Genomic DNA, 23,719 nt, shown 5'->3' with positions numbered 1-23,719 from the left:
GTAGGGCGGGTTGGGGATCTTTTTTGACTACACATTTTTCATTCCAACAAAACACTGTAAGACTTTTTCCTTAACACTGTTTTTATTTCCCTGCCCAACTTAATTTGATACCATACTGGAAATATAATTCACCTATTGGGCTAGTATTTCCCCTCAAGAACAGACAGCACAGCGTAAAAATGTATTCTAACATTAATCAAGGATGAAAAGGGACAGAACAAGCTGCCCTTGTAGCCATTCAATAGAACTGTGTATTATATGTTCAAGAACTGTAGTAGAGTGACATCCAATAACCCTCCTGGGGAAAGTGACAGTATGAGACTAGGATATGTTTGTGGCTAACAGGATACAAAGAGCAGACTTTCTCTTCCTAATGTAAACAGGTTCAGCCTAGGTATAGTACAGTATTTCCCAGGGGAATCACCTAAATATTTTAACAAGAGAGCTGTAGAATGAGGACAGAAAATCCACCACTGACTAACCACAGATAAAAAATTGATTACTATTCTGTTGGTTTCAGAAGTTTCCAGATAACGATTTTTATTTCTAAGCTGCGGCATGACATTGAAAGTGTAAGCTGGTATAATACCACCTATATTTTACTGGCAGTCCACAACAAAATCAATATGCCATAGCTCTCCATTCACAGTCTTTCACGGAGCAACATATAAAGCAGTCAGTTTTAGTTATTCATTTATAGATAAACCAGGAACTGGAACGTACACATGAATGCTCTCCCAGGCAGGTGTATGTTACGCTTTATGTTTACATCCTGGACTTTATTGCTGTTGTTGTTTTACACTGCACAACCTGCAATCTTATAAACATTGCTTAACAATTGGCTACAGTTATATTTATAGCATAGAACAGTAACTCATGTTAAAGCACTGTTAATTGAAAAAAACAATTCCACAGTGAAATAATCTATATCAGGCATCCCCAAACTTCGGCCCTCCAGATGTTTTGGACTACAATTCCCATCTTCCCCAACCACTAGTCCTGTTAGTTAGGGATCATGGGAGTTGTAGGCCAAAACATCTGGAGGGCCGAAGTTTGGGGATGCCTGATCTATATAATTTAATTTGAAGAATGAAGAAAGCGTCTACATGACTTCCTCTAATAACAAACTCAGGGGTGAGTGCAAACAGTTTTGAAGTCAAAATGGTGCCCCTGACAACAAAGAGGGAGGAGTCAGTATGACCAGGGAAAACTTGTAGATTGCAAAACCTAGAATACAAATATACGGTATATATATATATATATATATATATATATATATATATACACATACATACAGGTTGAGTCCTTTAAAAGAGGCCCCGTGGAGTACACATGTTCCACGGGGCCTCTTTTAAAAGACTCACCCTGTATTTTAAAGTAACTAAGGTGGCAAAAAAGTAAAGAACATACCTATGATGCCGGAGTTGTGAGTGGAATAATTCCATTATACAGCTAATTTCATGACTACCAGCAAAAGTGTATTAAGAATTTTTGGCTGCAAAGCTAAACCTGCTTAGAGGCAGGTAGTGCCACTGAAATTAATAGGAATCAATTGTGGGTAAAGAGTTTCAAGATTAGAGTGTAAATTAAAATGGATCAAAATGTCCATGTATGCTGGGGACATTCAGATATAGCCTGAATTATGGTGCACATTTGATGCCTTGCTTAAAATAATTATCTGTTTGTGGTTATTAATCGTGATCTCTGTCAGTCTCATTTTGCATGGACTCAAGTGCATGCATTTTGTTTTCCTCTAACAATAGGTATAACATGAGAGGAAATTGCAATTCTGTCATATGCACAAATAGGTAAAGGGCAATTCTGATGAAACTGGTGAATTAAGAAGCAAATGGATTCATATTAGCATACAAGGCAATTCCATATTTTGCCGCAGCACCAAGGAAAAGGCTTGACACACACGTACCCAGGAAAAAAATCCATCTAAGACCTGCTGTCGATGTGACTGATGAAAACAACTTGACATTTAAGTATTTCAACTGCCAGTTTATCACATGAGTGGCTCCAGTGATTAGTTTCTTAGCAGACACTAACAAAGACAGAAACTGAAGGGACTCATGTACAGCACTAAGTAAGTTGCAAAGGGAATGTTGACATGCACACATTTGCTGAAATGATGTGAAGCTGTGTGTGTTTCTATGTTGCCAGCCAAGTGATGGCAGGAAAACACCTGTCTGTAGTAGAGTGAGAGTTGATAATGTTGATTTTGCAAAACCTGCTTTTCCCCTGTGGACTTACAAATATATGTGTGTGCACTGAAATTTCAAAACCAATCTACACCTAAAAAAATGCATTGCAGTAATGCTATATGACTCAATGCCCTCCTTTAATTTAAAGGCTTCAACATGAATCCACTTGACCTAGGTTTCAGCCTTAGCCAATGAAATTATTGGGTGAACTGGAACACTGCTACTAACAGTGTTTGGTACTGCAGTGAAGGTCAGGCACAGTTGTCTTTGCAATTCTTTGGTAATTCAGGAAGTCTTCTCTATGTTCACCATACTGCCCCAATATAAGCCTTCCATTATGCTTCAGTCCTTCAGTACTCTAAGCATGGGTGAAATGGTAGACTGCCATCCACTAGAGCAGGCATCCCCAAACTTCGGCCCTCCAGATGTTTTGGACTACAATTCCCATCTTCCCCTACCACTGGTCCTGTTAGTTAGGGATCATGAGAGTTGTAGGCCAAAACATCTGGAGGGCCGCAGTTTGGGGATGCCTGCACTAGAGGATGAATGACCAATTACTGATGTACCACCCTGCACTGCAGATTACAGGCAAAGAATGCTGGAGCAGGTGGTCCTTGGTCTGACCCGGCCAAGTCACTTATTCCATTTTGAGAAAGAGGATGAAGATACTGCATAAAATGTTAAGAGATCCCAAACATGTGTTTGTTGCTTTCCAAATGTAAAACACATTACTAGATCAGGGTTTTTTTTTAGCAAGCACAGGTTGAAGACTGAAACAAAAAATTATTTCCCTCCTATAGCTTTGGGTGAGCTTCTTGTTAAAAGCTGTGTGTTTAGCAACTGGAAAAGCTAAACAGTCCAAGAAAAGCTACCACAGTCCAAGAAACTCTGAGAGCAGTATCTAAGCTGCTAGTAGCTGTGGGTTCCAATAACACTTTTATTTTGGGCTCACAAATTTTCTGCATTATACAAGTAGCAATTACTAAGTGCATTAACCTTTTGCATCCAGTGACAGCAAGCTTTGAAATGCTTGAATGCACAGTCATTTGAGCATACACACAGATGCAGGATATTACCAGATGCTGCTGCCACTGCCTCCTCCTCCCAAGTTAATGTTGTCAGCTTTACAAGAATAGTATCCATTCTCTTTCCAAACTGTCCATCAGGGTATAGGATGGCATATAAAATGTGGGTTAAATGTTGTGATGCTTAAATGCATGAACGGATCAAGGAGACATTGCCTGAAACACATTACAGCTCTTTTCTTTAATGATAAATAATAAGATATGTCTCACTGGAGCTTTTTTCCTAGAAAAATAGGTGCCAGTACTCACCATGAAGTTGTCACAGTGAGTGCCACACTTTTTAACAACTACAAAATAGGTGCTGGTACTGCGTACCCTTAAGTACCCCCTGGGGGAAGCACTGTGTCTCACTCAGCTATTCCATACAACCAAGTTTTCCTCAGAATATAGTATACTGCAGGACTTTTTTTCGCCAGACTTTATTTTACCAGAGCTCACCTCTCAGGTTGGCGCCATTGTCATTATAAAAGAACAAGGAAGGTGTTCATGGTGAGTACCAGCACCCAGCACCTCTTTTTCTAGAAAAATAGCACTGGTATACTACTTCTTATGAATTATGAATTACTGGAATAACTATTCTCTTAGAGCAGGGGTAGTTAACCTTTTTCAGGCCAAGGGTTGCAATGTCATATGGTCAACTCATCAGGGGTTGCATGTCAAAGTGGGAATGGCCTTTTAAAAATGACTATTTTAAAAAAAATGGGGGACCTGGAGGGTCACTAATGCTTTTGGGCAAAACAGAATCACAGTAGGGGATCCACAGGGGAATGGTTAATGTACATGATAACTAGCAATTGTACACATTCAACAAAACTCATGGAGAATATGTACGCAATCCTTTCATCAAGAGTGAATTGTAAACTTTTCCTAGTCAATATACGTACCAGTTTGGGGGATGTATAGTGACTGAATTTTGTACATTCAAGATTCCCTCTTTGTGAAGGGATTATGTGCACATTCTCCATGAGGCCTGGTGAATGTGCACAACTGCTAGTTATTATGCACATTAACCACTCAACTTACATTCTGACACATAGCCAATTTGGGGGATCATTGGGGGATTCATAAAACTCCACCCAAACCTGTGTCTGAAATTTTGGAAAGTTGATGCCAATATAGACCAGAAATTGGGAACCTTTCTCATCACAAGGACCAAATTTCTTTCTGGGTAAACTTCTGGGAATCACATTCCAGTGATGGCCCAAACAATAAATATGCATTTTACCATTGTACAGAAGGCTAGTTTCTACATACATATGCACACCCCTCGATCCAGGTAAGACATATGCCAGCTAGGCAAAAATTATTAAGTGTGGTGCAAAGCAGGCTTGGCAAGGGGAGTTATATGGCAATAGGTTATGTGGTGTGGTGGTGGCTACTCTTGAGGGCCTTACTGTATGTGTACCTACCCTGAAATTCCCCACCCCTGGTTTAGACAATACTGAGCTCGATGGTCTGATGATCTGACTCTGTATAAGGCAGCTTCCTATCTTGCTTTCTGCTGTTCTTATCAGATTTTTTCCCCCATCTTCCAATTCATTTTTCCAAGACTCAAGTCCATTTTTTTCAACCCAGGCAACTGTTCACTGTTCACAGTCACACTCACCAACATTGTTAATTCTACAACAGGAACTAAAACTACAATTCTGATTATCAATACCGGTAGTACATCTGTTTTCATTTATTTTAATGTTGAAAATAAGATACAGATGAATAGCAGTTAAAGAACTGTATTGCTAACTTTTAAAAAATATTATTTGTCTTCTTACTGCATTTTAAATTTCATGCAGTTGGTTTATTATTCCAAATGGGTTTAGGTCTCTGTTGGTTTTTCATTTATGTAATAATTTATACCTCTACATGCATAATGTTCCAGTTCTAACTGAACAAATCTGAAAAGGTTTGAATAACTCTTTAATTGAAATGCAGAGGAAATTCGTATGGCTATCTATCCACTCCTACACTTTTGACAAACAGTTATTCTCCAGCAGGCACAGTTTTAACCTCCTACGCTGACCGGTATAGTGTGTGTAGTGAAGAGAAATGAGGGTTTCTAAAAATTTCAATGAAATGGAGAGTGTGGCAGAAAGGAGGATGCTTGCTTGTAGTAAAGGAAGAGGCTGAGCATGTTTCTCTCTTTGGAAGTAATCATGAATTGCAAATAGTAACAGCAATCTCAATTCTCTGAGTGCCTGTCCTTATGTAGCTAAAACAGCAACATTCTCCCTCCCTCCCTCCCTCCCTCCCTCCCTCCCTCCCTCCCTCTCTCACACACCCATGTGCACACAAGGGATGTGTCAGCAGCATCAGGGAAGTTGCAAGGTTTGCAGAAATAGAAAAAAGTGTATTGGGGTGGAATATTCTTAGGGGGGAATCCTTAAGTGGTGGAAACCATAGCTGCCAAGTTTTCCCTTTTCTCGCGAGTAAGCCTATTCAGCATAAGGGAAAATCCCTTTAAAAAAGGGATAACTTGGCAGCTAGGGTGGAAACTGTAAAAACAGCCCAATGAAGACTGAGCAAGCTCATGGTCATGGAATATGAACTGTTTGGGAAGAAATGAGAAACTGGGGTAGGGAAATAAACTAGAGTGACTGAAAACCTTAAACAGCAATGCCCCACACTGCAATATTTTATTGCAGGCATCACTTGTTTATGTTAGGATTCTTGCCCTGTGCTTGCAGTCTTAGGATTGTTGTTTAGCACATGACGGTGTATGTTTTCATTCCACATAGTGGGAAGTGACAGAGACAGGATGTTTGGTTTTGCTGTGTTCCATAATGTATTGTCCTTTGTTCTTTCTCTTTGCTGTTTGATGCTGAAGAGGAAAGAGCTGGGTCAGAATGCTCTGAGTGTATTATATGTAAATAAAGTAGTTTAGCCAAAATGCTGTGCTACTGAGTCTGCCACGCGAACTGCCAACACTCTTAGTCTTAAAGTGGGCTGATGCCTCTTGGTATCAGTTGCTGTGATGTTCGGGTTGGAGAAGGAAGCTTCCAAACAACCGACCAGGAGGGAGAGAACATGCCAGTCAGGCATGTGTCTCTATCAGATGCCTACTCACATGTAGGATGATCCTGACAGTTTATACCATATTAGCCTGAATATAAGCCTCCCCTTTTTTCCAAATTCCAACCGTGAAAAGTTAAAGTGCAGCTGAAATTCACAACCTTACAAAAACTGGCTTTTACGATATCACTGCTGAAACAGACATACAGTAAAACAGAATGGGTGTGTGTGCCTGCGGAATTTTAAGGGAGCGGCTTATATCCGGGTATTCTCTGTTTTCCTTTTTCTTCCCTTGAATTTTAAAGGTGTGGCTTATATTCAAGTGCAGCTTATATTCGGGCCAATACGGTAATTTACACAATGACAATTGAAGCCCGGCTCAAAACTATTCTGCTTCATCTATTTATAGAGGTCAGTGATCAGTAAATTGCCTTCCCAATATAATATGCAACATTCCTTTTCATAGCAATCAAAACTATAAATATTACTAAGAATTATAAATATAAATAAATAAATAAATAACAATTATTCTTTTACATTGTGATGTAAAATTGAAAGTTAGGCAGGAGCCAAAATTGCTAATAATGTCAGGGTTTTTTGTCTTTGAAACATTGAAAATATGTAACTTACTACCAAGTGGTGAAGTAACATAGTGTCATGGAGACAGATGAACAGGAGAGCAGAGAAAAGTAATAGGTCAAGACAATTATGAGATTTTTGTGATTCTCTATCATAGAAACTTTTCTCTTTGTAAAATCAGTGTGAGGTATGGTAAACAGAAGCTTTAAAACCAAGTACAAATTGAAGAGAAATTTGCTTCCTATGAGGAATAAATACAGTGCTATTTTTCTAGAAAAATAGGTGCTGGAACTCATCCTGAATGCCTCCTTCATTCTCTGAAAATGGCAATGGCACCCAACAGAGAGGTACCGGAACTGAGTTCCAGCTAGTTCTGGCTGAGAAAAGCCCTGAATAAATGTCTCCGTCAGCTTTGAAGTATATATGTTTTCTAATGTTTTTATTTTGTAATTATCACTTTAGGTTACTGAACACACGTACTCAGATTTACTATTGAGTCCAGGACTATAAGGATGTATAAGGAGGTTGATTTTGAAAAGTAATGAAGGGAAACTACAGCCAAAGTAAATGTTGGAAGAGTTAAACAAAAGTAGGAATGAATGACCTATAGCTGTGTTTTCCTTTTAGCATTGGGAAATGTTAACATTGCTCATAACAAAAAAGTAAGAAACTGTTAAAGAAGTGCTCCTCTGTAAATTATACTCAGAAAGTAGCAAAGGAGGAAAACAGGGAAACTATGTAACACCCGAGGGTAGTTCAAAAACTGAGGGAGAGAAAGCAATCAGCTAATATATTTCAAGTACAAAGTAGGAACATGGCAAAGACTAAGAGGTCAATCTACAGAATATTTTAAATGAGCTTTTCTCACAGCCTTCAGTCTACATAAGAAGAATTTACTCATGGGTCCACTTTGAAATGTCAGATCTTTGAGATACAGGCTTCACTCATATTTTATGGGTCTTAGTGGAATCACCCAGTCTGGATTCAAAAACAGAAGGCTGGCAGTGGCTGCGTCAACAGAATCAGAATAATAAGGGATGTAAGACAGAGAAACTTGAATCTTAATTCTTGCATGAAGAACCCAAGTATGGTCTGGTACATTTGATTCAGGGAAGAGGACACTACCATTCTGGGGATTATTGATTTATGTAGCCAGTGTACATGGTATCGCTGAAGATTAACCATTTTAGTTGTACTAAAATGAACTGTGGGAGCACATTGTATGATGTATAAACCTGATATCTGTAGTGGAAGGAATTAAGGCACATGCATGGGGGAAAGTATCTATCTGAAGCAGGGAGCTGCTTAAAATCATGGAGGCTCCCCACTTACTTTAGTACCCAGATTTTTCAGGAATCTGCATTGTGTGGGAAGCCTCCACAAGTACAGGAGTCTCTCTATTTCAGACAGCCAGAGCTAGCACACTCATCCTCACTCCCCTACCATTTCAGTAATGCCTGAATAAGACTGTAGTCTTGACTATCCAGCTTCCTGTGGCTGTTTTCTGGAATGCCTTCATTTCATTTCATTTTTATTTTTTGATGAGTTTGTTAACCACCATCATTCTTCAGGATCTCAGAGTGGTGCAAAAATATAGTTAAAACAACTTGTTCAGTTAAACCATTTAAAACCTTAATCAATATTTGAAACGCTAACCTACCATTACATTAACACAACCAAAAACAGCACCAGTACATCTTACCTAGAACAGCATCAGACTCTCATGAAAGCCTGAGTGAAGAGTTGTCTCCTATTACTTCATCAGATACACACCTTAATGAGGGCAACAACCTAATCTTCTTGGGCTAGGGCATTCTACATGTGAGGTGCCACCATCAAGAAGGCTGTGCACCACAACACTGTACAGTGGGCTTTTCTTGTCAACAGGACCACAAAGAGGGCCCTCCAACAAATCTCAAAGCCCAAGCCAGTAGGTACCAGGAGAAGTACCTCTTAAAGTATTTGGGCCCCATGTAATTTAGGGCATTAGCATCTGAGGATTTTGAATTTGTCCAATAACATATTGGCAGACAATATGTAATATAATTCTGACTGATAAATCTTCCAGCACTCTGGCTGCTGCTTTCCATTGGACCTTCACCTTTGGACCTTCTTCAGGGAATTTTAAAATTACCAGAGTGTGGATCACTGTGACAAGGCTAACCCAGTCCTAGAAAGCTTTCACTGGTGCACTAGCCTGAGCTATAAACAGACAGTCCATAACACTAAAGCATTTGAATCTCCAGTTGCATTACTGGATATGAGAGTACTCCCAAGCTATAAATCTCCTCCAGCAGGAGTACAGTTCCATTCAGAACAGGCCATCTTCCCAGTTCCTAGTCAAGAGAACTATGCACCAATATTGCTTCTGCCTTATCGGAATTGAAGATCAGTTTATTGGCCCTCATCCAGGCCATTACTGTTCCCAAACAATGGCACTTGCACAGCTTCACATGTTTCAGGTGGGTGTTATTCATATATTGGTGACATATGTATGTACCCCAAGTCCCCAGATGATTTCTCTTGGGGGGCTTTGTATGGGTGGCAAAAAGGATGGGGGCCAAAATTGAATTCTATAGGACTATGGAGCACAACTGCTACAGGGCAGAAATCCCACAATGCTACCCTCTGGAAATGGCTATGCAGGTAGGAGTGAAACCACCATGTAACAGTGCTTCATATCCCAGAGCCATTCCAGGAGGACTGCATGATAAATGGTATCATAACTGATCAAAAAGTATAAACAGACACACAGTCCTCCAGTTCCTCTTCAAATATCAGTATATTACTATACTCAAGTCAGTTTGTCTACCCACACAGAGTTGGCTTGTCAGTTCTATCACTAGTACAAACTCAAATTCACAGAGGCCTTGGTTCATTCTTAAAAGCAGGCTCATTATTTGTGATACAGCATTTACTTGTCTGAACAATAAGACAGTGAATTTTTCTACTGTTTACAGGCTGTATATTTCTGCCACATTGTTTCTAGAGTTTCTGGCAAAGTCATGTCAAGCCAGATATGGAGAGTATATTTGGGGCTCAAAAAGTCCACCTCTAATAAGAGGCAAGCTTGTTACTTAGCTGGTTTTGATCTTGATAGGATTTGGGCAGAGGACTTGATGCTGTCCAGTCAGACGGCTGTCTGTCCAGATCTCCATGCTCATTTTTTGTGTGTCCTTTACCCATCTACCTGAGGAAGGATGGAGGACAGACTCTTGTCTTCCTGGCTCCTCATGCACTGCCACAGTAGGCTATGTAAATAAAAGGCAGGGTGCAAGGTGTTTGTGGGAGTAGTGGGATGCCGGGGAGGGTATTTTGGAGATAGGGAGGCCTGGCAGGGACAGTCCTCCACAGTTCCAGATTGGCTTGGGAAATGCTCCCAGTTTTTCTGGGTTTTTTTGGGGGGGGGCGACTCATATTATTTCTAGGTGAATCAGGGTTCTGAGTTGAGCAGGAGAATTACAACTATGGGCTTGTCTCTTGTACATAGTTATTTCTGGTATCTTGCTCCTTATTTTTATATTATTTATTTCTGGCTAGGCTTATAGCCTATATTTCCAGTTGCTTTCCCACAGCAACTAAGAAAATCACATTGCACTTAACAATTACAATAAATCAATACTGAACTATTTCAAACACAGCAACCATGTTTTGGAAATAATTCTGATGTAAAATTTGAGAAGTGGTCTGTACATCTGCTATAGGCAGTTCTTGTTCTCTGATGACAGGAGCACTGATAGCAAATGGAGGCTGGATTTGGCCCCTTTCTCAGCTGTTGCCAATTAATGTCCTATGGCAATATCAATGCTTTCTGCTTTATACCACACAACATGTGTTCTGTCAGAAATGAAATAATTTGATACATATTTAAACCACTTAAAAACAATTCTAAGTGCCTAAAAGCATTAAACACAGTAAAAATTTAAACAAGTTTTCAAAAAGATTCAAAAACAGATGTAACCACTCATATGTCTGGATCATAGCTGTCAAGTTTTCCCTTTTCTCGCAAGGAAGCCTATTCAGCATAAGGGAATTTCCCTTTAAAAAAGGGAGAACTTGACAGTTATGGTATGAATATGCTCGCTCAAACAGAAAAGTTTTCAGCAGGTATTTAAAGCAGTATAATGAAGATACCTGCCTAATGTCAATAAGCAGGGAGTTCCAGATCACAGGTGCTGCCACACTGAAGAAAGACTCCTTATAAATGCAGCATAAACAAGTGTGACACCTGTAAAAGTGCAAGTTTCATGTATAGGGTAAGATGATCCCTTAGGTAAAATCATTAATAGATTCATTCAGCAATAGGAGAACCTTGAATTTTGTCTAATAGCAAACCGGCAGCCAGTGCCAATCTTTGAGCACATATTTAATATGCTCACTCCTGTCAGCAATTGTGTACTAACTGCAGCTTCTGTACCAAACACAAGGGAAGAATCACATAGGGTGCCCTGTACAAATCCAGTTTTGAAGTTAGCAGTGCTGGAACCACTATGGTCAGGTTGTGCCAGTCCTGGAATAGTCAAGCTGTCCTACCGACCAAATCCTGTGATAGGCCCTTATCTATCTATCTATCTATCTATCTATCTATCTATCTATCTAGTGACTTGGCCTCCAGTGACAAAGCTGGATCCTGGAGTACCCTGAGACTGCATACCTGTTGCTTCAGAGGGAGTGCAACCCACCCAGAGCAGGCAATCACCCAATTTATCTGACACAAGAACCACACACCCCAGAGCCTCTGTCTTGCCAGGATTAATGTTCAGCTTATTTTACTTCATCTAGCCCACCACTGCATTCAGGCACCAATCATGGTCCTGCATGGCATATCCTGCTTCAGATGCTGTGGATAAATAAAGCTGGGTGTTTTTAGTGTATTGATGGCACCTTGCCTCAAATGCCCTAATGACCACTTCCAGCAGCTTCATGCAAGTGTTAAACAACACTGAATTTAAAACAGTGTCCTGTGGCATCTCATAACATAACTGCCAAGGGTCCAAAATGCACTCTCCCAATGCTGTTCTGTGGACTTGTAGATAGGACTAGAATTACTGTTAATGCTGTGTCCAGAGTGCCATCTCACAGAGCTGACCCAGGATGATACGCTGGTCAGTATTGTCAAAAGCCCTGCTCTCAATTAAGGTCATATTAGGACTACAGCCTATTGCTAAAACAAGACTGAGATAAGCTAGATTCCTAGAACCACTATATACCTTGCTTGGGTACCAGGAGTGTTTTTGTGGTCTGTGATTAGTCAGATAAATGAACAATTGTTTTTCCTAAAAGGTTCTATTTTTTTAATTCTGTTGCTCCGCTTTGAGAATCCTCTTTACTCAAACAGATTTGCAACTTCCACATGCTTGGCAAATTATCAGTGTTGTCTGTGTTCTTGCTAAACACCAGCTGAAACAGATTTAAGGATTATTTCTGTGATGTGTGCACATAACTCCCATTAAATGGACAGACTCATGGTTGACAGACTTGAAATTGAATCTCTTTCCAAATAAATATAATATATATATATTATAAAAATTCTTCTTCATCCAGATATAAGAAGGTTCAATTTCAGGTCTGTCAACCATGTCCCTGTCCATTTAATGGAAGGTATGTGCACAACACTCAGAAAATAGATACTTAAATCTGTATTTTGATTGGCTTAAGCCCTTTAAATAATTTATATATGAATGCAATCATAATATTTCTTGCCTGATGAGCTTCTCGTCTTGATTCAATGATGGGGGGGAAACCAATACACTAAGTTGTTGATAGTAATGCCTGGGGAAAATATTCTGCACTAATACATTCCTACTACAGGTATTGTTATTCTTGAAAAGTTACAAAAATTGAAATTATGAAACCACTGAAGGAAACTATTGCATGTAATCACCATACTCTTTTTCTCACAGCTTGACTCTATGACAGTTTGATGGGTTTATTGCAGTTGGCATGGATTGCTTTGGCTAAACTAAATGGCAGCTATCTCACTTGCCCTTGATTGTGCTCAGATTAATCAAAGGCTTTTGAAGTAATGGCTTTTTGTGTCCAGGGTAAGAAACATTTATTTTGTAGATGGCTGCATTTTAAATAAGCATAGATATTTGAAGACATTTGTATGCAATGGTACTGAAATTCTGTTAGACTTTCACTTTTAGCAACATGAGAACTAAAAACTAGGCTGGTTGCTTTGTGTGACAGTTATAAAGGCCACCCGCGTCCCGTGACAGTTATACTTTATATCAAATGCTGTAACTGAACAAGCTATGTGCTTAGTGTTGTTGTTTTATATGTGCCACTTGTTAAGGCCAAAAAAGTGGTATAATTTCTAAATTATAAAATACAGGTATTTTAATTTATTATTATTAATTATTCATCTTAATCTTATTCTTATTCTTATTTTTACTGAATTTATACACTGCTTGATTGTAATCAAGGGACGCGGGTGGTGCTGTGGGTTAAACCACAGAGCCTAGGGCTTGCTGATCAGGTCAGCGGTTCGAATCCCTGCGACAGGGTGAGCTCCCGTTGCTCAGTCCCAGCTCCTGCCAACCTAGCAGTTTGAAAGCACGTCAAAGTGCAAGTAGATAAATTGGTACTGCTCCAAGCGGGAAGGTAAACAGTGTTTCCGTGTGCTGCTCTGGTTCGCCAGAAGTGGCTTTGACATTCTGGCCACATGACCCGGAAGCTGTATGCCAGCTCCCTCGGCCAATAACATGAGATGAGCGCCGCAACCACAGAGTTGGTTACAACTGGACCTAATGGTCAGGGATCCCTTTACCTTTACCTTTTGACTGTAATCAAACCTCAAGGCAGTTTACAAAAAGAATAAAACAATAATATTTTCAGTTTTGTTTTGTAGCTTCAGTTGCTACCATCACTTTGAGCCCCTCCTTTTGCGTGGAAACTGTGGAGGTGAGACCGGGGAGATTCAACTGTTTTGGGGATCAATGTAGCCTTTTCCAACTTTGAGACTCCCTACAACTCTTTTCCAGGGTCTTTGCCTGCCTGGTCTCTTCACCTTGACTTCCCTCTAACACCCACCTCCCAGCACCTGCCTCATGGGTGACACAGAATCCTACAAATCTCAGGCCTCTTCCTCCTTCCTCCTTCCCTGACAATAACATGGAGCTGGCAAAAGTTTCCTCCCACCTCCATGGATGAGCACAATGCATTTCTACAGGAAACCCCCTAATCAATAATGCAGAAAGCCCTGGTACAGGTGTCCCATGATGATGTGGCAAGGTATATTACTGCTCTTTGTTACTATGTTCATTGAACTATTGCACTGTGAGCCTCATTTGATATAGCTCTAGTTATTTGCACTTGTATTCTGTCCCACTGGACCCATAATTATTTCTCTTCTCTTGAGTCCCCTAATTTGTAAAGATATTGACCTGTAATTGACCTCATTACTCTCATCCCTCCAGTAAAGCAATTTAAATTGTCTACAGATCTGTTAAAATATACTGTCCGTTTCAGCACTGTTGAATGTCTTACCTGTTACTTAGTTAGAAATTGGTTAGAAACTTTGCTAATAAGAGCTCATTAATAAATAATACAGGAAGCAAGACAGAGCAGCAAGTAGTGAAAATAAGACTGAATAATCAGTGTCAGAAAATCATAAACATAATGTATCACTGCAGCCAGCATGGTCAGTGGTCAGGAGTGATGGAAGATGGAGTCCCAGAATGTTTTTTTAGGGTAGTGCAGGTTCCCCATATCTGATGTGGCAGAAGGACTGAAAAAATCCTTCATGTGGGATCCGCATAAATAGATTACAGTTTAGGACCAGATTACTTGAAGGACCTCCTCCACCCCTATGAACCTGTGCCATGAGATCTGCTTCAGATGCTCCTTTTGTAAGCCTGCCATGGATTTAGGTTGTCAGGCATGAGAGATGACCTTTTAGGTGTGATTTTAATGGGCTTTTAAAGCACAGCCTGCATTTTCTTGATGGTTTTATGATGATTCTCTGGAAGCTACAGTAAACTTTTATATTCAGTCAATCTGTGGTGTTTTAAGTAGTGGTTCTATTTTAGTCTACTTATTTTTATGAATTGTTTTCTATTTTATATATAGTTTTTTGCATTGTATATATTGTAAACGACAAACTGTAGCCAAGGTTTGTTCTATGACTTACCACCTAGTGTTTGCCTGGAGGAGATAAATAATGAACCTGAGTTTGGGCATGATTTATGCTAATCCAAACCATGAATTAATTCTCATCAGGATGGCAACAACAGAACCAGAGGAGAGCAAAATGTCCCTGATCTCCTCTCCAGGAGCCCACAAGTGTACTCATTTACACTTAGCTTGTTTGGCTTAGCATTTTTTTTTTTTTAGGGTAATGCAGGTTCCCCATACCGATATCTGATGTGGCAGGTGGACTGGAATAATCCTTCATGTGGGATCCACATAAATAGATTATAGTTTAGGCTGTTTTATGTTTTTAGATATGCTGTAAGACACCCAGAGTGGCTGGGGAAACCCAGCCAGATGGGTGGGGTATAAATATCATCATCATCATCATTGCACGTGGTCTGAGACACAGGTTCCTTCAGAAGTTATGCCAGATGCATGTAGAAGATGGGGGAGCAGCAGTACAGGCAGGTACAAGCTGCATTCAGTTTAACATGAGAAGGCTTATTTAACCAGTACCACATTTCTCACAATTCCTTATTAATCTCAAGGTGGGATCATATATTATCGGTCTATATTATATTACTATACTATATTATATAGTATAGTATAAACTATTTTATCCAGTCACCCATCTACTACATCTTCAGTGCAAATAGGAATGCATGAGGAATTCAGTCTTTGCATATATTTCAGACTAATGTGTGGCTGATTCCCAGCCCCACTTACATAGGTGTAAGCCTCATCAAATTCAGTAGGACTTACATCTAGGTAGACATGGTCAGGGCTGTGGGTGAAACCGCTTGTGACCAACTCCACATAACTAAAACCTGACCTCCAGAATTGTTTTTGGGTGTCCTTATCCCAAAGAGTCTTTTAAAGAGATGCCACAAAAACCCACTACTTTCAACTACTGATGATTCCTCCCATGTTGCAAATAAATTCCCCAAAGAAGTAGCAGCTCTGAGGACATTAGGGTTGTAAAAGTAAAGGGACCCCTGACCATTAGGTCCAGTCGTGACCGACTCTGGGGTTGCGACGCTCATCTCGCTTTATTGGCCGAGGGAACCAGCGTGCAGATTCTGGGTCATGTGGCCAGCATGACAAAGCCGCTTCTGGCAAACCAGAGCAGCACACAGAAATGCTGTTTATCTTCCTGCCGGAGTGGTACCTATTTTTCTACTTGCACTTTGACGTGCTTTCGAACTGCTAGGTTGGCAGGAGCAGGGACCGAACAATGGGAGCTCACCCCGTCGCAGGAATTCAAACCGCTGACCTCCTGATCAGCAAGCCCTAGGCTCTGTGGTTTAACCCACAGCGCCACCCGCGTCCACATTTTATGTTACAGGTAGGTAGCCGTGTTGGTCTGGATCGAAGTAAAATAAAAAAAATTCCTTCAGTAGCACCTTAAAGACCAACTAAGTTTTTATTTTGGTATGAGCTTTCGTGTGCATGCACACTTCTTCAGATACTTCTTCAGATAGGTATCTGAAGAAGTGTGCATGCACACGAAAGCTCATACCAAAATAAAAACTTAGTTGGTCTTTAAGGTGCTACTGAAGGAATTTTTTTTATTTCACATTTTATGTATCCACATAAAATAAAGAAATGCCTTAATGTGTACAGTGATGCTCAGTTAATGTGCTTTCATATAATATACATGCAAAAGATAGCACTATGCTGTTAATTTTTTGGCAAGCATTTGAAGGTTTCTTATAAGTGTAATCTTTAGAATTTTTAGATGAATATTTCTGGAATGTTTGTCAAAAACAGAAGCCATCCTTTAGTTTCCCTGTTTCCCCTGCCACAGTTGCGCAAAGACATCTTTTACAGCCAAAAATAAGAATTTTCCAGCCAAGGGATTGACTCAGAAGAGTTGGTGGAAAAAGAAATATCATAGCCAAGTTACAATTACATTTTCTAATTTTACACCCTGCACATTGTATAATCAAAGTATCAAGGGAGTATTGGGTAACTCCATAACAAGCTCTTATCTTTCACCTTTTCCAGGTGCAAAAGGTCCCTATAAGGAATATAACATTAGCCACCCAAACCCTAATAATCTGGTTTGTCTATAGGAGCCTATGGTATAATTCAGAAGTGTGTAAATAATTAGATAATCTCATTTCTCCCAAATTCATTCCTTTCAGATCCAGTTCTTATACTCCTGCTCTTGCCCTCTTACTTTTCCGGTCAAATTGCTTTAGCTGCTTATCTTTTTCTGAATCAAAACATAATCTTCTTATCCTTGACTTTAAAGCCCTATATCATTCTCATTCCACACCACTCTGACCAATCCTTTTCCTTAACTGTCACATTCACAAAAGCTCCAGTCCTCAGATCACTTACCCTGGAGTAGCTCCCTTTAGTTAATGGGACTACAGCAAAGTAAGCAGAACTGAACACAGCAGCCACAGTTCTGTACATACAACTTGATACCTGCAAACAGTTTCATCCCCATTCCCTTGGGCTTCTTCCTCTACACTAACAAAGTAGTAAAACTCTACTCTTCTTCAGATTTTTTCCTATACTTATTTCCTTACCAGGTGGAATCTGAAAAGAACTTCTTCACAAAGTACAGTTTGCCAACATTTTTTAGCACCAGATACTTTATTTCCCTTCCATGTCACTGCTCCCCATGGAGGCCTTGGTATTATGCTGGGTCCCCAACTTGGATGCTTAAAGGTTTATGATGTAGCAACAATAGTCCAGGCTCCGCAATCCATTCTGGGATGTTGGTGGAACAGAATGAAACAGTTAAGTTTTTCAAAACTCCAGTAGCCACAGTGAAAACGGAAAGTTATGTAGTAGCAGTAATAATAATAATAGTAATAATAATAATAATTAGTAGTAGTAGTAGTATAGTAGTAGCCTGCCCATCTGACTGAGTTGGCCCAGCCACTCTGTGTGGCTTCCAACATATATAAAAACCTAATAAAACATTACATATTAAAAGGCTTCTCTATACAGGGCTGCCTTCAGATGTCTTCTAAAGGTTATGTGTTACTCATCTCCTTGACATCTGATGGGAGAGTGTTATAGTAATTGCAAGATGAAATTTTCCGATTTGAAGATAAAAATATTCATACATTTATCAGTCATATAAAATTACCAGCTGTTTTAGTGGATTTGAATATGCTTAATTTGCATATAAAACTAAGCATATTTTCGCATTTTGATATATACATGTGCGCACACAAACACACACACACACACAGAGAGAGAGAGAGAGAGAGAGAGTAAAGTGACCTTTCACTGACTTTATTGCTTCAGATATTTACACTTGTTAGCAACTTAATTTCACACATTTAGACTTTGACAGAGTTATTAATGTCATAATAATTACAATAATTACATGAATAATGTTGTTCCAATGCACTACTGGAAAGCTACAGCAAGTGATGGGTAAAATCGTGTACTACAAGTGACCTAGGCAATCAGTTCCAAGTTGCTTGTTGTGAGTTTAAAGATGTTGCTTTTAGATGGGTAGCATGAATTTCTGTCACTCGCTGACAAATCATGGAATTAATAATCCAATACCTGCTTATTTAATGAGGGGAAATAATCAATTTCTCATGTTATCTCTTCTGGGCAATTGGCAAAATGTCAACTTGTTAAGCCTTTAAAGAGGAAGTCTGGTGTAATCTGTTTAAATGGTGTGGCGTTGTTTTCTTCAAGCGGCATTTGGCACCAGCAGAACTGAGAAAGCATGCAGTGACTGGTGCTGAAAAGGATCCAACAATAAGGGATTTCCCCAATGCCAGAATCATCTAGCAGTATACCATAGCACAACAGGTTTGGAGTAATATTAAAATAATAGAAAGCATTTTGAAAGTATTAATGACTATGATGAAGCTTATAATATTATTTTATTGGGTTACGTGACAACATAACAGAAAAACAGAAAAACACTGGGCAGACATTTAAGAGATGAAAAAGGTTTAGGACATTATAAATACGTTTGCACTCATTATGGCAAGTGGGGAGCAGGAAGCAAAGTGGGTGGAGTTTACTAGCCAATGTGTTCCAGACCCTTTCATTATATTAATACATAAGCACTGGTTTTATATATGTGTGTGTGAATATTTGTATTTGCTAAACTTGTTCTTTCTTTGAACTGAGTTTTTTTTTTAAGTTTTAACAAAGGAATCCAGACAAGGAGGTAATGCATGGCTCTGCAGATAGGGGTTGTCTCAGTTTTCAGAGAGTCCTGTGGGACAGTTTATGAAAATAGTGGCCACTTCAGTTTGAATGATGCGTTGTGCTCTAGAATATATTGAATGAACTCTGTTTTAGGCATTCCTATTTTTCCTATTTTAGAATTTTCTTTATAGAGCTACAGATTATATGGTTGTATGCTATTGAAGGATTTTTTCCCAGAATCACAGAAATGAGAAGCTCTTGTGTTAACAATTCTTTTCATCACTGCAGTCTCACAATACTGAACCAAACAGAGGTACAGGGAGAATTCTTTCACATGTAAATGGCCTCAGGATTTCTGTCTCCACTAAACAACAAATTGAGCTCTACATTTAGATTATTTCATGCTTTGTTTTTATGTAATCACATTTTTGCCAGTATTTAGATGCCCAAAAGCAGATTCCTAGCAACTATATGTTGATAACTCAAAGACTTTATGAGAAAATATAGTGTTAGCTCATATTAAGGAGAGATTACTGGATAGTAAAAATAATTATTTTAACCACTGTTCATGGGCTTTACTCATGAAGATTTGATAGCTCACTCACTGATAGCAGTTTCATAGCTCTACAAGTTAATTTTCCATTTAGAGTTGACAGTTGCATGCATTTTAAGTACTCCCATAACTGAGAGTGTATTACTTCCATCCATAGGTTTGTTGTAATGAGAGGAAAGGGAGCAGGATTGTTCATGTGAAATAGTTTGTTTGGTGGCCAACTCTAAGCATAAAAAGAAAGAAAGAAAGAAGGAAATTTAACTAGTGTACAGTTTTGAAGCAGTGTTCATACCCTGTCTTCCAGTGATGTCACCAATTTCATAACTTGGTTGCGGGAATGGGGCTGGGATGTACTAAGCTGTTTCTGACTTTTGAAGAATAGAGTTTTGTTTTCTGAGTCTAATTTTGGACTGAGGATCTTTAGAATAGTATTGAATATGGCACCGGCAGTGGGGGTGGGCAGCTGAAACTGCAAGGGGAATGAGTAGAAATTGGAGAAACGCCCCTCCCCCCAGTATATTTTGCTCACATAAAGGCTCTTTGTCAAGTTGCTATATTAATCATTTTAAAAATAGACAGAAGCATCATGTTTGTGACAGCAATACAGCTAAACCATGACAGTCTGAAGATTTTAAAACCTAAATATATTTTCTGATCACTGTGAAATAGCAGAGCATGGTTGTTTGTCCTAATCTGGCAAATGAACGTCAATATGTCTCCCAAGGAAATAGGTTACATTTTCTTCTTTCACAGTAATAGTCCTGCCAATAGCCTCTAGTTTTTAGCTGCTGACCTGAAAGTTTGACATTTCACCAAATTGAAAGAGCTCCTCTATGAGTGCCTAGTCAACCTCTGAAGGGTTGCGAACAAAGAAGGCTACATTGTCAGCAAGCAAGTAAATTTCATATTCCTTTCATTTAATAGAAGCCCACCCTAAGAGTTTGGCTGCTGCTGCTGCTAACCACTAACAGTAGCTCCAACTGGAGTGAAGGCAGAATAGTGATAACAGAGAGCTCTATCAGGTTTCTATGCTTTTAGCTCGGCCCTCAGAACTGCCCACCACCACCACATGTTGTAAAGGCTCCACATGGTCAGGTCACCTGATTATGTGGATGTTCCAATCCAGCAAAGCACCTACTAATAATAAAGTGCTCCCAGGTCTTCTCATACAATTATACACAGCAAATGGTTGACAAAAGAAAAATATAAGAAGTCAGGAGCAGGGCTAAAAGTGGGACCCGACACATGAGTAGTATGTGAACAAGGCATCTGTGTCTCATTCAGGTGATACAGTTAAATCACGTGTTTCATCATTCAAATAGTAGTTGCACTTGATTAGCTGAACAAGGCAAACTATTATTACTTGTGAACCACCAGAGACCATTGTTGCTCATCACATTTGACAGTTAGGATGCTTTAAATCATTTAAGGTTGCAATTCTATACACACACTTACCCGAAGTAAGTTTCATTGAACTGAGTGGGATTTATTTGTCGATATAGGCAGAGAATGTTAAATTGGTTCACATTTTAATGTGACCCTACTTAATTTACCCTTACCAACGAATGCTCAAATCAAAATGCAGACATCATTCAAAATTTGCACATCTCCAGATTTGGTAATGCAGGTCTCAACCAAAAAACACATACAAAAATGATTATAATAGTGAAATTAATGTACAAAATTTATTATGATAGGAAAAATTGCTTGTAATAGAGTGTAGGCTATGCAAAATGGCATACAAAAATGTATATTTTAGAAGAAATGTATGTGAAAATGCATATCTTTTTTTAAAAATCCAAACTGATGCAGAAATGGGGCAAGCCAAGCTTAAGACTAGAAAAATGAGAAATTGAGAGAAACTAAAATTGGCAGATCAGTCCATCCCGCCTTGTGAGAAAATATACATTGGATAGCACTACTGGTCAATTTGCTAAAAACACAATTTGACTCAGTTCTGCTGTGAACTAAGCAATAAGAAGCAGGAAGAGAGAGAAATAAAAATTCCGCTTTTGTGAAAAATTTCTGCTTTTGTGAACCATATGGTAGGAACATGAATAATATCAATTTTCAATATGGCTATAGCACACATATTTCACCCTTTTTCCTTAAAGCTTGTACACTGTAGCCATATGTGTAATTTAAATAAGTCCTTACTGAGTATCTTATAAATATGCATCTGATACATGGGGTAAACCAGAACCTTCTCCCAAGATGCTGTTCGGGATAAGCGGAATCTCTTCAGGAATGCCTTCAAAGATCAATTTCCCCTGTCCATAAAAAATATGTTTAAATTGTCTTTCATAAGCCTGCTGTTAGCAGTTGTACTTCTACATTATGTATGATTCCTCGACTGCTCATTGCTTCAACAAACTGCACACTGTTCCATTACTGATTTTCAATTTCATGCTAAGCTTTGCGATTTATTAGTGTTATTTAGGCTAATGTACTATTATTTTGCATACTTTATACCATGTTTCATTTGTTAGTCATGTGATCTAGTATATGTATCAGGATCAATAAACTCACTGAAATATTATACATTTATATTATCATGACTAAAAGAATCACATCATACTGACAAAAACTATAGGGAGCATATTCTGAAGATGGGTTTTAGTTATGGGTTTGCAGCATTGTATGTGCAGTGTCAGGTACTTGACATTTGTACTTGGCATTGTATGGTATTTTATTGGTTGGTTGGTTGGTTGGTTGGTTGGTTGGTTGGTTGGTTTGCCTACTCACTTCTTATAAAATTTTACACTGCCTTAGAACTCTTAAAGCCGTTAAGGCCTACTGGCAGCTATTCTATCAGGCTGATGAGCAAAGAGAGAAGAGCTATTCCATTGCCTAGGCTGAGTGACCAGCTGCCTTCGGCTCTCCTCAACTGTACCTAGTGAAAGCAATACCATCAAGCCACCAGAACTGCTTACATCCCAGCTAGTTGTTATAAGAATTGTAACTTTAAAAACTGATGATTGGCCCTGGTTTTTTTCCTCCTCTCTCTCCACTTCTTTTTCCTTATGTGTCTTTCACATTGCAGCCTTGATGGCAAGGACTTCAAATTGATTTTTGTAAGCCACTCAGGGAAAGTAAAATAAACTAATAAAGGCCCAAGACATTTTGCCCTAAAGCAGAATCCAAATGCCCTGTGCTACAGTCAAACACTCTTGGTGCACCATTCAGACACCAATTCTTGTCTTCTTTAATCACTCTTCCTCAACTGCAATCTGAAGGAGGCCACTGCATGTCAGCCTTTTGTAGTAGTAGTAGCAGCAGTCGTAGTAATAGTAGTAATAGTAATAATATTTTTTGTTATTTGTATTCTACCCATCTGACTGGGTTGCTCCAGTCACACTGGGGGGCTTCCAATAAATATCAAAGCATAATAAAACATCAAACATTAAAAACTTCCCTACATAGGGCTGCCTTCAGATGTCTTGTAAAAGTTGTATAGTTATTTATCTCCTTGACACTGATGGGAGGGCGTTCCAAAGGGTGTGTTCCACTACCAAGAAGGCCCTCTGCCTGGTTCTCTGTAACTTCACTTCTTGTAGTGAGGGAACTGCCAGAAGGCCCTCATAGCTGGATCTCAGTGTTGGGGCTGAACAATGAGGGTGGAGATGCTCCTTCAGGTATACTGGGCCATGGCCATTAAAGGCTTTAAAGGTCAGCACCAACACTTTGAATTGTGCTCAGAAATGTATTGGGAGTCAGTGTAGATCCTTTAGGACCAGTATCATATGGTCCCAGCGGCCACTCCCAATCCATAGGTGAGGTCTAGCCATTGGAGTCCTTGTAATGCCTATTTGGGCATATCAAAACATCAAATTTTGAAAGTCAACATAAAAAGTGAGTGCTAGGTCACGATAGGCATATATTTGTAGAGTTACCGGACAGTTTCATTAAATAAACCCATACATTGAGTTAGAGTCATTACTAATTTTATTTTAGTGGCTGCTAAACCGGATGATGTTAAGTATAGTTCCTATAACATTCACATAGCTTGTGAA

At 39.2% G+C, this 23,719-nt stretch overlaps 1 protein-coding gene across 5 annotated transcripts in view; it reads left to right on the top strand.

Annotated features, from left to right (window-relative positions):
- The window catches only part of TENM3 (teneurin transmembrane protein 3), a 1,254,397-nt gene that overhangs the window by 695,719 nt on the left and 534,959 nt on the right, over positions 1-23,719 (top strand). The gene's annotated exons all lie outside the window — the stretch shown is intronic.

The sequence above is a fragment of the Zootoca vivipara genome, chromosome Z1 (genome assembly GCF_965207765.1).
Source record: "Zootoca vivipara chromosome Z1, rZooViv2.hap1.1, whole genome shotgun sequence".
NCBI classification, from domain to species: domain Eukaryota; kingdom Metazoa; phylum Chordata; class Lepidosauria; order Squamata; family Lacertidae; genus Zootoca; species Zootoca vivipara.
Note: the sequence above shows the minus strand (reverse complement) of the source record. Positions and strands in the feature narration are given on the sequence as shown.